The sequence below is a fragment of the Diceros bicornis genome, chromosome 11 (assembly GCF_020826845.1).
Source record: "Diceros bicornis minor isolate mBicDic1 chromosome 11, mDicBic1.mat.cur, whole genome shotgun sequence".
NCBI lineage: Eukaryota > Metazoa > Chordata > Mammalia > Perissodactyla > Rhinocerotidae > Diceros > Diceros bicornis.
Genome location: NC_080750.1, coordinates 73,351,627 through 73,365,711, shown reverse-complemented (window position 1 = coordinate 73,365,711; position 14,085 = coordinate 73,351,627). Strand labels below are relative to the sequence as shown.

Sequence of the window (14,085 nt, the reverse complement as noted above, 5' to 3'; positions counted from 1 at the left end):
GCTTCACTGCCTTTACTTTTACTAGCTCCCGTCATTTTCATAAAATTCTATAGAGGACATAGTACATTTTACAGATGAGAAAACTGAGGGTCAGAGAAGCTAAGTGACTTGCCCAATGCCACACAGTTAATAGGCAGAATGGCTGGGATCCGAACACTGGCCTGATTCCCAAACCAAGTTCTTTCTGCTGTCCACTCCCAAACTTGCCCACAAGACTGAAGAGCATGAAAAAGCCCACGCCTCACCTGTGGGACTCACCTGCTTTCTCTACCAGGGCAGGGCTGTAGGCTGCCGTGCAGGTGAGGATGCACCTCTCTGGGAGAGTAAGGGCACAAGGCACGGGACGAAGTGTTTCCTGAGGAAGACCCTGTCTCCAGGTGTCACCTCCCTGGAGACTGCTCAGAACACGGCCTGGTCCTGCCCCTCCCTGGGCTAGCAGGCAAGAGGGAAGCTCTTAGGAAGGTCCCAGGTCAAGGAACCTTCCAGAGGAGATGGGAAATGGTGTTCTGAGAGCTTCTCAGCTGTGGGCAGGGGGACCCTGGCTCCCTGTTTTTCTGAGATTGAAGGGGTCCCTGCTTGATGAGACCTGCCCCCTCCGGAATCGGGAACACACCAGCCTCGCGTCTGGACCCTCTCCCGATGTGACGCCAACGCTCTGGGCAGTTAGCACAGCTGACTGGCACCTGCCACCTTCCCGTTTTGTTCAAGTTTAAGCTGAGAACATGGGAGACAGAGGCAGAGACCCGGTTTCTCATTTTTGAAAGGTGCCAACTGGTCGCAGCTGTGACTGCATTATAAGCCTTCACTGTCACGCTAGCTAGGAGCTTCTCAGAACCTTTAGAAAGGAGGGAAAAGGCAGAGGAACAGAAGAAAATAAAAAGTCTCAAGCACCCAGAGAAACAAGAAAGAAGACAGGAGAGAAAAATGGAGGCCATGGGTATCAGCTGTCGCTGAAGTCTAGGGACTCCGTTGACTGGGGTGGGGAGAAACCCACAAAGACTGAGAACATCCCACTGCTGACAAGTTCTCATACGTCCCCTGGGGCAAACCTGACCCTCGAGGTTGGAGGCTCCGATGAACTCTACTCGCTTCAGTCCTCGTTCACCACCAGCAGTGGGTTCGTGGAAACAGTCTGAGGTGGGAGCAGCCGTCCTGGTCCCGGCCCTGCCACTAATGGCTGTGGGCCGTGAGCAAGTCCCTCTCCGTCTGGGCCTCTGCATCTTCGTCCACTAAAGACAAATGCCCCTGTGGTTCCTTCTAGGTCCAAAGCTAAGAGGTGTTACCCATGTATCCTGTTATAAACAAGGCCTAGACCCAGCCCATTCACCCTGACCTTCGATCTTGGACTAGGAACTTCCCTTTCCTTGAAACCTTGGCTATCCCACGTTTCCAGGCTGTGTGAGATCTCTGGGAACATGTGCTATCAACTAGGAGACAGGGAAGACGATAGGAAGGTGTTCTAATACATAATGCTATTTCTAGAAAGAAGGCTCTCCACCCTCAAATCCATTCCAGACTCCACTGCTAGACTAACTTCCTAAACCAAGGTCAGCTACATGCCACTCCTCTGCCCATGACTTCAGTGGCTCCCCACTGCCACCAAATAACACACACTCCCAGCTGCAGCAAGGCCCTCCTCCATCTGACTCAGCTTGCCTTTGTTTCCTGCCACTTACTGTCCCTTATCTTTGCTACCCCTCCCTCTATCTCTTAAAATCACACACAGTCCACAGGGTTCTTCTCAAATTCTACATCTTCCATTAAGACTTTTTAGACTGTTGGGCTTTGCATGGTGATATTTTTTTAATGCATCTGTCTCCTCTCCCAATACCAGGCCAGGGAAGCCTCGCCTCGGGGCAGGTCTCTGTCTTGCTTGTCTTTGCTCCTCCCAGGTCTGGCAGAGTACTTGACATGAACATAGCAGTCCATGACTTTAATAGAATGGAACTAGGGGTTGGCCCTGTGGCATGGCGGTTAAGTGCGCGTGATCCGCTGCTGGCGGTCCGGGTTGGGATCCCGGGCACGCACTGATGCACCGCTTGTCAGGACAAGCTGTGGTGGCGTCCCAGGAAGATGGGCACAGATGTTAGTCCAGGGCCAGTTTTCCTCAGCAAAAAGACGAGGATTGGCGTGGATGTTAGCTCAGGGCTGATCTTCCTCACACACACACAAAAAAAGAATGGAACTAAACTAGAAAGAACGGGCTCCTAGGGCTAGAACAACAGTTCTTAAAGGTGAGTAGAGAAAAGACACCTTGGGGAAGAAGGTGATTTTTGGCGGGGGAGTGGACTGAATGGTATTTAAAGATCCTTTCAACCCTGAGAGTTTGTGCTTCCGTGAAGAGGACTGGACATTTCTTCAACACGAGCTCTTGAGTTTCCTAGTAAATCTTGGAATCCTGGACTGGAGGTCCTGTGTAGCTCTAGCATAGAAGTCACTTCATCGTCAGAGAAAGTTTCTAGCAGACGGCCGAGGAACCTTGGGAGGCCCAGGTTTTGAAAGCCTGGTGCTCCTCATCACCCTGGTGAACAAGGAAATGCCCTCTCAGGAAAAGCCAAGCATCTTGCCCATACCCGTCTGGCGGGCGGAGCTTCTGAGCAGGGGCAGCTGCAGGCCCGCAGGGGTGGGGGTGGTGGGGAGTGCAGGCAGCTGGGAACCCTGGGCCCTTCAGCAGGCGCTCCCTTTATAATGCAGGTGGAGGCTGGGGGCTCTGTGGGCCTGGCGGCTCTTGTTTTCCCACCTGCTGGCAGTGTGGTTTGTCTGCTGGCGCCACTGAGGCGTTGGGCTGGGGGAATCTGATCGCACAGTGGGGGAGGTTGTCTCCCCAAGACGTGAGCACATTCTAATCCCTCCCTCCCTCCTTCCTCCGCGTGCACTGCTGAGATGCCCTTCCTGAGATGGGGAGGAGCAGAAGGAGCTGAAGGTGGAGTGTCTGAAGGTTGCAATAAATAAGGGAGGTGCCCTGAGTGCTTCAAGTGTCCTTCTGAACCCCTGCCACCCCGACCTCACTGTGGAGGTGGTAGGGCGGACCCAGCACAGGCATCCTCTGGGCGAGACACTCGCTTGGACAGGGCTGCCTCTTAGCAAGTGGCAGAGGTCAAGAGCAGCCGCGGGGCTCATTCCCCTAGAGTTCTGCCCCTTAACATTCTCAGCAGGGTTCCCCAGTGTCCCTGCCTCCCTAGCCGTGTGGAGGCTTCTGGGCCCAGGGTTTTCCCATTATCTCCCTTGAGAAGAGGGTGGGAGGGAAGGACCTGTGTTGAGAGGCCCACCAGGTTCCAAGCCAGCTTGGGTTGGCTCTGCCTTTCCCTTCCAACCTCTCCCTGGGAGACCAAACGCACGTTATCAGTGACTCAAGGAACCTCCTGTCAAGGTCATTCTGCTCTGCAGATGCTGTCTCTGCTGTCTGACATGAGAGCCGACTCTATTCTCACCTCCTGGCAGCCCAGTGCAAGGCTTGGGCGCTGGATGAGCTCTCCAAGAGATCCTCCTTCGTCAGCTGCAGATCACACGAGCCTTCTGCACCAGGACAGAAGGCCTCGAAGTTTCCGCTTCCCTAGCTGGTCTGTTCTTCTGTGGGGTAACCCTTGCCCTCCCTGAAGCTTCCCCACTGAGACAGGAGACCAAGTCCGGAAAGCTCCCTGGTGATTCCTTCTCCTCTTGCCTGCCTGGGTTTTTGTACCCTGTGGCAGCACAGGGAGATCTGAAATGTCTAGGTGGGAAGGGCCACCATAGGCCTCACCACCATCAACCTCAGCCATCTGTGGCTGAGCCCTGACTGTGTCCAGGGCCTGGTGCTCACACGTGAAGCATGACACACTTTCTCTCTCAAGGGGTTTATAATCTAGGCAGGAAGGAAGGCGAGAGATGAGAAGCTAAACGCTAACACACGGGAACATATGCTCAAGGGGCGCAGCAGTACCTACCGGGGAATGTAAGGAACAGGGAGTTGATGAGGATGGAGTCTCTCTCCCCACAGCTATGTCCTTTCCTCCCTCCACACCAGGCAGGGGCAGCCCGTCAGTAGTGCAAGGACCTCTGTCATCCTAGAACACCTGCATCTCCTCCTACTGAGCCAGGACCCGCTCCCCCATCGCCCACTGCCCTATGTTACTGGAGTCACTGGGGAAGGTGCTGGCGAACCCGAGCTTCGTTTCCCTGCCTCCTCCGCTTTCTCCTACCTCCTTCCCTCTCCCCTTTCCTTGCATGCCTATGCTCAATTCTCTCTCTTTTCAGCAGGAATCTAATGTTCGGCTGCTTTACACCCACTCTCTGAATGCTGCCAGCGAATAATGACTAAGGTGGTGGGTGGAAGTACAGCAAGTTGAGACCAATTTAGCAGACCAGGGTGCCAGCAGGAAGGTGATTTAGCAGCAAATAGCTTTGCAACAGCAAGGAGAGTGAAGATGCCCCCAAAGCCAACCAGCCAGCGAGCCAAGTGCACAGCCCTGCCCCAGCGCCCCGGGCAGGGACTGCCTCAGCCACCTGGCAGGCTGTGCACTGAGGTTAGGTCATGCACGGGGCAGGGTTTGCCCCTAGATACCACTTGATTTTCAGAGCAATGCCCACCTCCACTGTTGACACCTCTGAGGGCTCCATGTCCTTGCATACCCCTTGAGTTGGGAGTTTCACCTCGACTGGTCTCTTTTTTTCTGGTGGATGCTGCGGCCTGGGAGCATCTACAGCTCTGAAAGGCTGATGGCACCCAAAAGACTGCTTGTGGATGTGGCATAAGTGAACTTCCATGGTGTCAGGGAGGTGGCTGCTTGAGCTCACTTCAGACCATGCCACAGAGAGGCCAGCCCAGGTAGACACAGGTGTGGATCGTGCAGGTCCTGCCATCTGGGACGCTCAGGACTCATTCTATGGGATGTGCCTGAGTGTGGGTATCAGAGGAGAGCACATCTCCGAGGAAGAAATGATGAGAATGGATGAATGAATGTAGTCTGTGTGTCTGCTGGCAGCATCCTGAAGGCAGATTAACTGACGTGGAAGCAAATCTATGGGTGATCTGGACAAGACAGCTCTGCACTGCCTTTGTGCCATGTCCTGGATGAAACCCATGTCACATCTGTTTAGACACCAATTTGGCCTGTCACTTAGGAAGAAAAATCCCCTCTCTGCTGGATTGGTTGGAACAATTAGTTTTAGTTGTGAGCTAACACACACACACACACACACACACACACACATTCTGTTTGTCCACTGTCTCTTCCATCCTTCCTTCTCTACCCACTGCACCCTCTTGCGCACCGACACTCCATGCAATTCTCCCTTACTCTGGGGGCAGCGTCCGTGTGTGATCACTTCAAAGTCTGGTTTCCACACACTGCTTACATTACCAACGAGGAGACTGCTGTCCTGTTTTAGTTTGGAACTTATTTGCTTATGAATAAGGTGGAAACACTGAAATAGATTATGGAATAAAGTTTGATATTCCAATGAAATGTCACTAATTCAGATTCTGTGAAAGCAAAATTAGCCATAATTTCAAAGTGGAGCGGACTAAACCTTATGAAGTTATGAACCTAACTAGCTATAAAGAAAGAACTGACATATGATAAATTTCATTCCTTAAGGTCAGTCCCAAGTAGACATGCCATTATTCTAGATATTTCCTGGTTTATTGTTTATTGAGCTTAACATATATGCATAACAAGTGCTTAGGGATAAGTGAGGCGCACAGAAAAAGTGAAGAAAACTCTTAAGACTGTCTCATGCTTGAATTACAATAATTATGAAGTAATCAAGTTCTTACAATTTTAAAAATCTTTTTTTCTGTACATTAAACACCTGTCAACAATTTAGTGAACCTAAACCCGTTTAATGAATGAGGCCTGATGATTGGGTGGTTATAGCCCTGGACTGGGAGTCAGGACAGCTGGGTTCAAATACCAGCATTCCACTGAAAATCTTGGGTGAATGCCTTCAGTGCAGATAGGTTCACTCAGTTTTCTCATCTGTCAAATTGTGAAAGAAATCGTCTCACACAGCTGTAAATAATAATAATAATAATGTCCCTTTTAAAGTGTAAAATAAAAAGGCCTATTAAAATCATTACTATAGGAAGCCTAGGGATGGTGCTAGGCCACCTGGTGGAAGTCGGCTTCTGGCAGGAAGTGACAGAGAGAAGCAGGATGGAGATGGCAGATACAGAGGCAGGTCTGCCAAACAGCAGCTGGCCTGAAGCCCAGCTCAGCCACACTTGACTTGGACACATCCCCACCCACTTCTCTAACCCTTGAGGAGGACCTCCAAGGCCAGTCTGCCCGCTCGCTCGGCTGGAGGCAGTCGTGAGAGGTGAGTCACCTCTCATCCTTCACTCTCCAGCTCTGTCTGGTCTGGGTGGCTGGCGAACCCAGGCAGAAGGAGGTGACAGGTTGCCACATGCCTTCCCAGGGGTCCATGATGATTTTAGTTTTCCTTTGCTGGAATTTGAAAACCTCTGCATTTTGCTATCTGTAAAGGTCTTATCTATGCAAGGTGCCAGGGAGATGAGGGATTTAAAAAACGGCTAAATAATGGTTTGAGACTAAAATTGGTGATGAGGATTAGGAAGAGGAACCAGCACACAAGAATCAATGACAAGTACATTGAAAATTGGATTGTGCTTACTTCGAACACAGCAGCTGCTCAGCAGGCAGGAGGTGAGCTGGAAGACTCCAGTGGGGATGTGGTCATGGACTGAACCTGGAAGCTGAACCTCAGGAAGGTAAAGAGAGAGTAACTGCAGCAGTAGCCAAGGTCATCACTCCAAGATGAAAGCTGACAGCTGAGGAGATGGGGCTTTCTCTTCCAAGAGGAACCCTGGTGGGAGCCTGTCACCTCCTTCTGCCTGGCTTGGCCAGCCACCCAGAGCAGACAGAGCTGGGGAGTGAAGGAAGGGAGGTGACTCAGCTCTCACCACTGCCTCCAGCCAAGCGAGTGGGCTGATTGGCCTTGGAAGTCCAATATGACGAATAGCCGGGTGGTGCAAAGGGCAGGGGAAGGGAGTCACTGGACCCTGACCCTGTGACCTTGAGCAAATCATGGCCAGATTACCTCCACAAACATGGTAGCAATTCACACTCCCAACAGCAGCATGAGAGTGTCCATTTCAGACCAGTAGTTTTCAAACTGTAGCAGAACAAATATCTATTCAAAGGCAAAATCAAAGACCTACCCTGTAAATTGCCTAAAGATTCCCCAGGCAGTTGGATACTTCTCTATTGGCAAAACCCCAGAATCACCTCATCATTGCCCTGGAACCAGCGCCCGCTGGGGTTCCAAGTGCACAATTTAACACCCCAAGTCTAGATCACGCCTGGCCCTGTATAATTATACTTGTCTGTTGATTGACCTGGAAATAGAGCACGTGGGTTGGCAGGATGGGTGGGGGCTCGGTTTTCTTTAGGCTCCTAAACTGTTGGAGGCAGGAAATGGGATGGAGAAGCCCTTCAGACAGAGGCCCTAAAGGAGCTGGCCCAATAATAGAGGCAGGAAAGTCAGAGGCCCATGCAGAAATCCGCTGCCGGGAAAAGTGTTCCCTGCCAGCTCTTCTCTCTCATTACCTTATTAAACAAGCACTTACTAAGGGCCTTTCACAAGCCAAACACTGTACTCTGAGCTGAGGATTTACCTCACAATCTCTGCCTCTGAAAACATCGCAGGCTTTTCAGGAGCCAGTGGGTACATGCCAGGCTAGCACGGATTGATGGTAGCAACTCAGAGGAAGGCACGTGAGCCAGTCGTACACAAAGGAGAGGGGAAGGTTTCTTGGAGGTGTTGATCCTTATGGTTAAAACCACAAGTGCAAGCGGGAGCTAGTTAGATGGAGGTAGAGGGACAGGGCAAGAATATTTTACAGCGAAGAAAGATGTATTTCTATGTTTCGAAGGTAGCAGAAGAAAGTGAAAGAGCCAGTGGCTGAGCTGAGTTCAAATCCTCCATTTTCTATCCTAGCTACATTATTTTAACTCTCCTTGTCTGAGTATCATCCATAGCCTGCAGGGCTGTGGGGAAGATTAAATGATAATGAACATAAAGTACTGGGCACACAGTGTACCTAGGGAATGGTATTAAGCAGTGTTAACTCCCACCCGTGACACTAGTCTGGAAGCTGCTGAACCACAGGTTCACTACCACCACCCCCTCCTCCTTGTAGCCTCACTGCCTGGCCCAGAGCCTTGCATTTTGAAAGCACCCAATGAATATTTATTACATGAATGTCAAGTAAGTACAAAGGTGTATAAACAATTTTGGGGGATTAGGAAGCCATTTTTATAAGGCTGAGGCCCATCTACCTCTTGGCGCACACAGGCAGACCATGGCTTCTCAAAACCTCGTGGCCGGTCTTTCTCTCACACAGTCCCACTGCACTGGCTCCCCCAGCACACTGTCAATGGACCCCCACGCACACACGTCGACTGGGGCACACACAGGCCGGAGGGGGCTCCTCCTACAGACACAGATGCACAAGCTGAATGGTTACAACAGGTTTTACCTTGTGAAGTGCACAGAGGCTGCCATAAATGTTAAACAACAACCACCTCAAACGTCCTGTCCTCCCTCTTGCTCGCACAGAGACACCTTCAAGAGACATCTCCTTTCTCCACCTGAGCTTCTTCTCACCTCAAGCAGAGTGAGTGCCCACACTCACATCTACCCAGCTGAGACCTTGCACTTGGACTCCCAGCTGCTAAGCCCAACTGTGCCCCATTAGCTGTGATCCCAGGGATCCCTGCCCCTCTGCTGCCTCAGCTTCTGCACTGACAGAGCTAACTGTGCTTCATGCCAACCTGGGAGTTACGCTGTGAGGAGACGGGAGATAACACATGAGATAACGTCTGCGATGTGCAGAAAGCACCTCAGAAGAAAGGCGCTGGATAAATACAAGGTGTACACGCCACACCTGATTAGTAGGTATGTCTCTGTCCGCAGAGGTCCACCCACAGACTCTGCTCTTCTCCATCCTTGAACACAAACGCTCTTCCTGCCTGTAAACGCTGTCTCTAATACCCATTTTCATGTGTGTACATACGGATACATACTTCCAATACCTGTATTTTCCCCAGCAGGCCCACAGAAAACTGTTTTTGAACTTAGAGTAAGCTCAGGTTACAAGCACTCGCTTGGCCCTGCCCATAGACTCTTCTCCAGGGTCTCTGGTGCAGGAAGAATTGCCAAGCACACAGCTCATCTCTGTAGCTGGGCTCCTTGGCTCCCACGATTACAATTAGGCTGCACTTACAGCAAAGCAGGAGACCCTTATCTGGCACAACTCCTGCCAAGAGCTCTCCAGAACTCAGTGCTCAAGCACCCGAGACCACAGCAGAGGGGCTGATGGCCAGCAGTGTGGACTGAATGGAAGAGAAAGGACCCAGAAACTTCAGTTGCTCAGATCTCTTGTTCCTGGGAAATTAAGGGCTCTGAAGCTAACTAGTCTGGAACACTTTTCTAGGCCTGACACACTCGTGGGCGAGCAGAATACTTATTTGCTCCCAATTCAATACTTTCCACTTGGAGCGGGAAAGAGAAAACACCTGGCTATTGGTGTTTTGGTGCCTGTTGCTGCTGAACTGTATGCTTTGAAGGTTGCAGTTAAGCATGTGGAAGGGTATATGTATGTATGTATGTATGTATGTATGTATGTATGTATGTATGTGTGTGTGTGTGTGTGTGTGGATGGAGAGGGGGCTGGCTGCCTGTGGTGGGTGAAAGAAAGAAGTAAATATGATGTGTGCGTAGGCGTGAGACTCTGTGTGTGTGTGTGTGTGTGTGTGAGTGCGTCTGTGTGTGTGTATGTGTGTGTCTGTGTTGCTCTGGCTCAACTGCATGTCCAGGACTGACCCTGGTGACCTGCCATTTCACGGGCCCACTTAAATACCGAGGTTCATCACCCCCTCTCTGTCCACCCCAGCCAGTGTGACATATTCCTTCAGGGAAGCATTCCCACTCTCTAACTGCAATCCGAGTCCCCACCACCAGTGCGGACACAGCCCATCTCCAAACTTCCAGACGCAAGTTCAGTGTCGGGCCCCAGCTGTCAGACCCTCCGCCTGGGGTCAGGCGCCTGCGGCCTCACGCACACCTCCGGCTTCCTCACCTTCCACATCACTGTCACCCACAGTGACGTCTACCAAGACCAGACTCGGGCCGGGAGTCGATAAACGCTGTCTGCAGGAGACGAGACAAAGACAGAAGGACGGACGCACCCTCTCTTCCAGCACCCACCCCCGCAGAGGGCAGACCCTGACAGCTGCGTGCAGAGACAAAGACAGCTGGACAGACCCGACAGACGGACGGACGCGCGGGCAGGCGGCGGGGCGCGGTTTCCCCGGAGCCGGGCGCCGGGCCGGCCGCAGACGCTTCTCGGGAGGGACGCGAGCGGCTCCACGTACGCTACCTGCCTCCTGCGCGCCGGCTGGCTCCAGAATCGTCGTCCAGCGTGTCGTGCGCTGTGCTCCCGTCTCTCCTTTCCCAGAGCGGCCGGGCCAGGCGGGCCCCGCGGCGCCCGTCTGGCGGCTCTGGTCGCTGGACCAGGAGGAGAGGAACTTCGGGCCCCGCGCCTGCCAGCCCGCCCGCTGCCGTCGCCCGCCCGTCCGCTCCCGGCGCGCCGGCCTCGGCGCGACTCCCGGCCGGGGCGGGGCCGGCGCCGCTCATTGGCCGGGGCGGGGCGGGGCGGGGCGGAGCCGGTGGGGCGGGGCGGGTGGGACTGGCGCCGCTCATTGGCCGGGGCGGGGCGGGGCCGGCGCCGCTCATTGGCCAGGGCGGGGCGGGGCGGAGCCGGCGGGACGGGGCGGAGCGGGGAGGGGCGGGGCGGGTGGGACCGTCGCCGCTGATTGGCCGGGGCGCGCCCGGCCTGGTCCCCGCCGGGCCGCCTTTGTTCCTGCTGACAGCTGGGCTGTTAGACCTCCCGGCTGCTCCGCGCTCGCCGCGCGGGGACCGGCCTCATCTCTCCGCTCTCACTTCAGCAGACCCCGCGGACGGCCCTGTCCGCCCAGCCTTTCTCTCCCTTTCTCCGACTGTTCCCCTCTGGCCCTATCCCCTCCTTTCATTACGTGCACTCAGTTCTTATTCCTTCGGGTTTCCTTTATCCATCCTTCTCCCTCTCCTTTTCTCCGTTTCCCCCTGCTCTATCACCCGTTCCTCTTACTCATCAGTTTCCTTTTCCCAGCACCCTCTCCCCATTCCAACCTCCAAACCCCACGGAAAGGCTGGATTTCTAGCTTCCCAGACCGGATCAGCAGCCTAGCGAGGGGAACTGCTTCTCAGGCCAGCATTACAGCCCGGAGCCTTGGCACCTCCTCCCAAGACATTGCAAAGGCAAATTTTCCCAGCTCGCTCCCAGTGACTGAGTTTCAGGCGAAAGCTGAGGCCTGTTTCAAGTTTATAGCTAGTCCCAGTACTATTCTAAAACTATCATTTTCTCTATTACCCTCACTTTCAACTTCTAGCAATTGAGCTGGGAGGGGAGCCAAGCTTATACGCTTGGGTTGGACAAAGGGTTAGTTAAGTGGGGTGCCAGGTGTTGCATGAGGCTGAGGTCCTGAGGGTGCACAGAGGCTAATCCGATAAAACCAGACATGGCTCTGCCCAGGGAGTGGTGTCTGGCCTCAGCCAACAGAGGTGTGTATATGTGGAGGCAGGAAGATGAGTTGGCTGACCTTTGAGTATAAGTAGAATGGGGAAGACAGCCCAAAGGGAAGCAACATCAATTTCTTCCTGCCACCCCTCCACTCAATACCCTGAAGAGGATCCTCACTACCTCCAGATCTTGGCGCTAAAGAGGGCAACTCTCAATTCCAGGCGTCCTGGGAGGCAGCACAGCATGGGGTTCAAGAGCCCAGACAAGCTCTGCTACTTATCATCTGTCTGACCCTGATCCAGTCCTTAACCTCCCTGTATCTCTGTTTTTTCATTTATGAATAGGGTAATAATTCCCAGAATGTAAACTCCCCGAGGGCAGGGACTGTTCTCTTTTGTTCATGGCTGAGAGTCTTGGTCTGTTTGTCCATCCCCAACACCTAGAACCTGCCTGGCACATAGTGGGCACTCCACAAATATCTGTTAAATGAGTGAATTCCTAGTTGATAGGCCTGTTGGGAGGATTAAATGAGAATCCTTGGCATGTGGTGAGTACATACACCAGTTATGGCAGTTATGACAAGTAATACTGCAACTCCCATGTGTCAACCCCAAAGGCTACTCAGCCTTCTCTGAACATCACTTCTTCTTTCTCACCTGTGTACACACTCATCCCTCAGTTTGAAAAGCCTTTTTCCTGCTCCTCTCAACTCTACCTGTCAAAATCTGAGTCCTAAAATGCAATCCTTACGCCTCCTCTGATCATCCCAGGCAGAATGATGGCTCTTTTCTCAAAGCTCCACGCTTCCTGTGACCTGTTCATTGGCACAGCACAGGTGTGCTTGCTTGCATGGTGGCTGTGACTTCAGGCCTGTCTTTCCCTAGGGTGTGAGCTGTCTGGGGTCGGGGACTGGACTCTACGTCTATCTCCAGGGACAGATGTGGTGCCTCACAGGTAGGAGTTTCTCAGGAATATTTGCCGAATGGGTTAACGTAGATCAAACATTCCAGCATCTTAAAGAAAGGGTTGACTCTTGGAAGGTAGAGGAAGGGATCAGATGGGCTCCAGACTTCAGTCAAACTCATTTTGTGTCTTCAGATGTGAAGTTCCGTAGAAAGAGCAAAAGGATGCTGGAGGCCTGCTCCTGGTTCTGGCCCTTACACTGGCTATTTACACACTCTTGGACAAACCATGTTCTTGGGCCTCAGTTTTCTCATCTGCAGAGTGGGTAGATTGGATGAGCTATACTTTAGGGCCCTCCTCCAGCAGTGACATGCCTGTGGTTCTCTGTAGAGTCATTCCGGGTAGAAGACAGACTCGGCACACAGCCCTCTTCTAATGCCTGGGTTAGAAGTGAGCAGTGTGCTGGGGTGTGTGTGAGAGGTGGAAGCTGGATACAGCATGGAACAACAGAAACACCTTGTGCAAGGGATGCTTCAGAAATAAAGTGGGGGACATTGAGAGTGGGAGTAGAAGTAAGAAAGCAGGATGGGGGAGGAGACCAGTGACGGTACAGCACACACGGGCGCGTGTGTGTGTGTGTGTGTGTGTGTGTGTGTGTGCGCGTGTGTGTGTTCATAAAGGCTTCAAGAATGCGGTCTCTAGAAATACAAAGCCCTAGTTAGCTCCCTGATTCAGCTGTTGCCTATGGTAATACAATGGCTGGGTGTGTCTGCCCCTAACACCCCTGGCAAGATCTTCAATGTGGCTCCTCTTCTCCTTTGTCTAGTGAAGAAGTGCTGCCCGTTCTGGGCCCTGGGTATCCCATCCGGACCTCTGCATCCCTCAGGCTCTCCCTTGCCTGAGCTGAGTCTAGAAAGCAGGGTCACCAAGCATGTTATTATGAAAAAATTCCCTACCATTCTCATCTACTCATCATCTAAGATTCAAGTAGCTCACTGTTCTGGCTTATCATTCTGTTCTTCATCTCTAGAACCTAAGATTGGCCACACAGGGCCAGGCCCATGGACCAGTTAATCCAGCAGCTTGTCTGGATCAGAAACACTGCTGCTTTTCACAGTGTTCTCTATCACAATTTAAAAAATTGCCCTGCTTGTTTGTCTCTTCAACTCTTTTGTAAGTTTCTCATTCAAAGACCAATGTTTTTCTTATTCAACATTGAATAAGACTTGGACTTGTCACAACCTTCTCAAAACTCAGTTTGCTCTTTGGTAAAATGGGCCTAATAACATTAGCCCTATCTATCTTGTGAGAATGATGAAAAGATAAAAAGAATTAATGAAGTAGAAGGTGGTAAGAAAAATAAAAAATCTCAAATAATTTTTTAATATTATTTCAAATCTAAAAATCCAGGGCCTTAACATTGGGAGATAAGAAAGGCCAACTAGCGGCCAGCCCAGTGGCGTAAGCGGTTAGGTGTGCGCACTCTGCTGCGGCAGCCCGGGGTTCACCGGTTCAGATCACGGGCACACACCAACGCACTGCTTGGCAAGCCATGCTGTGGCGGCATTCCATATAAAGTGGAGGAGGATGGGTGTGGATGTTAGCCCAGGGCCAGTCTT

General features: G+C 52.2%; 1 protein-coding gene across 1 annotated transcript in view; it reads right to left on the bottom strand.

The window, feature by feature from the left end:
* The window catches only part of LZTS1 (leucine zipper tumor suppressor 1), a 49,701-nt gene extending 39,184 nt beyond the window's left edge, over nucleotides 1-10,517 (bottom strand). Inside the window, exon 1 of the mRNA XM_058550593.1 lies at nucleotides 10,382-10,517. The gene's annotated coding sequence lies outside the window, so the exon portion shown is untranslated. The remainder of the gene's footprint in view (nucleotides 1-10,381) is intronic.
* Between the last annotated feature and the right edge of the window lie 3,568 nt (nucleotides 10,518-14,085).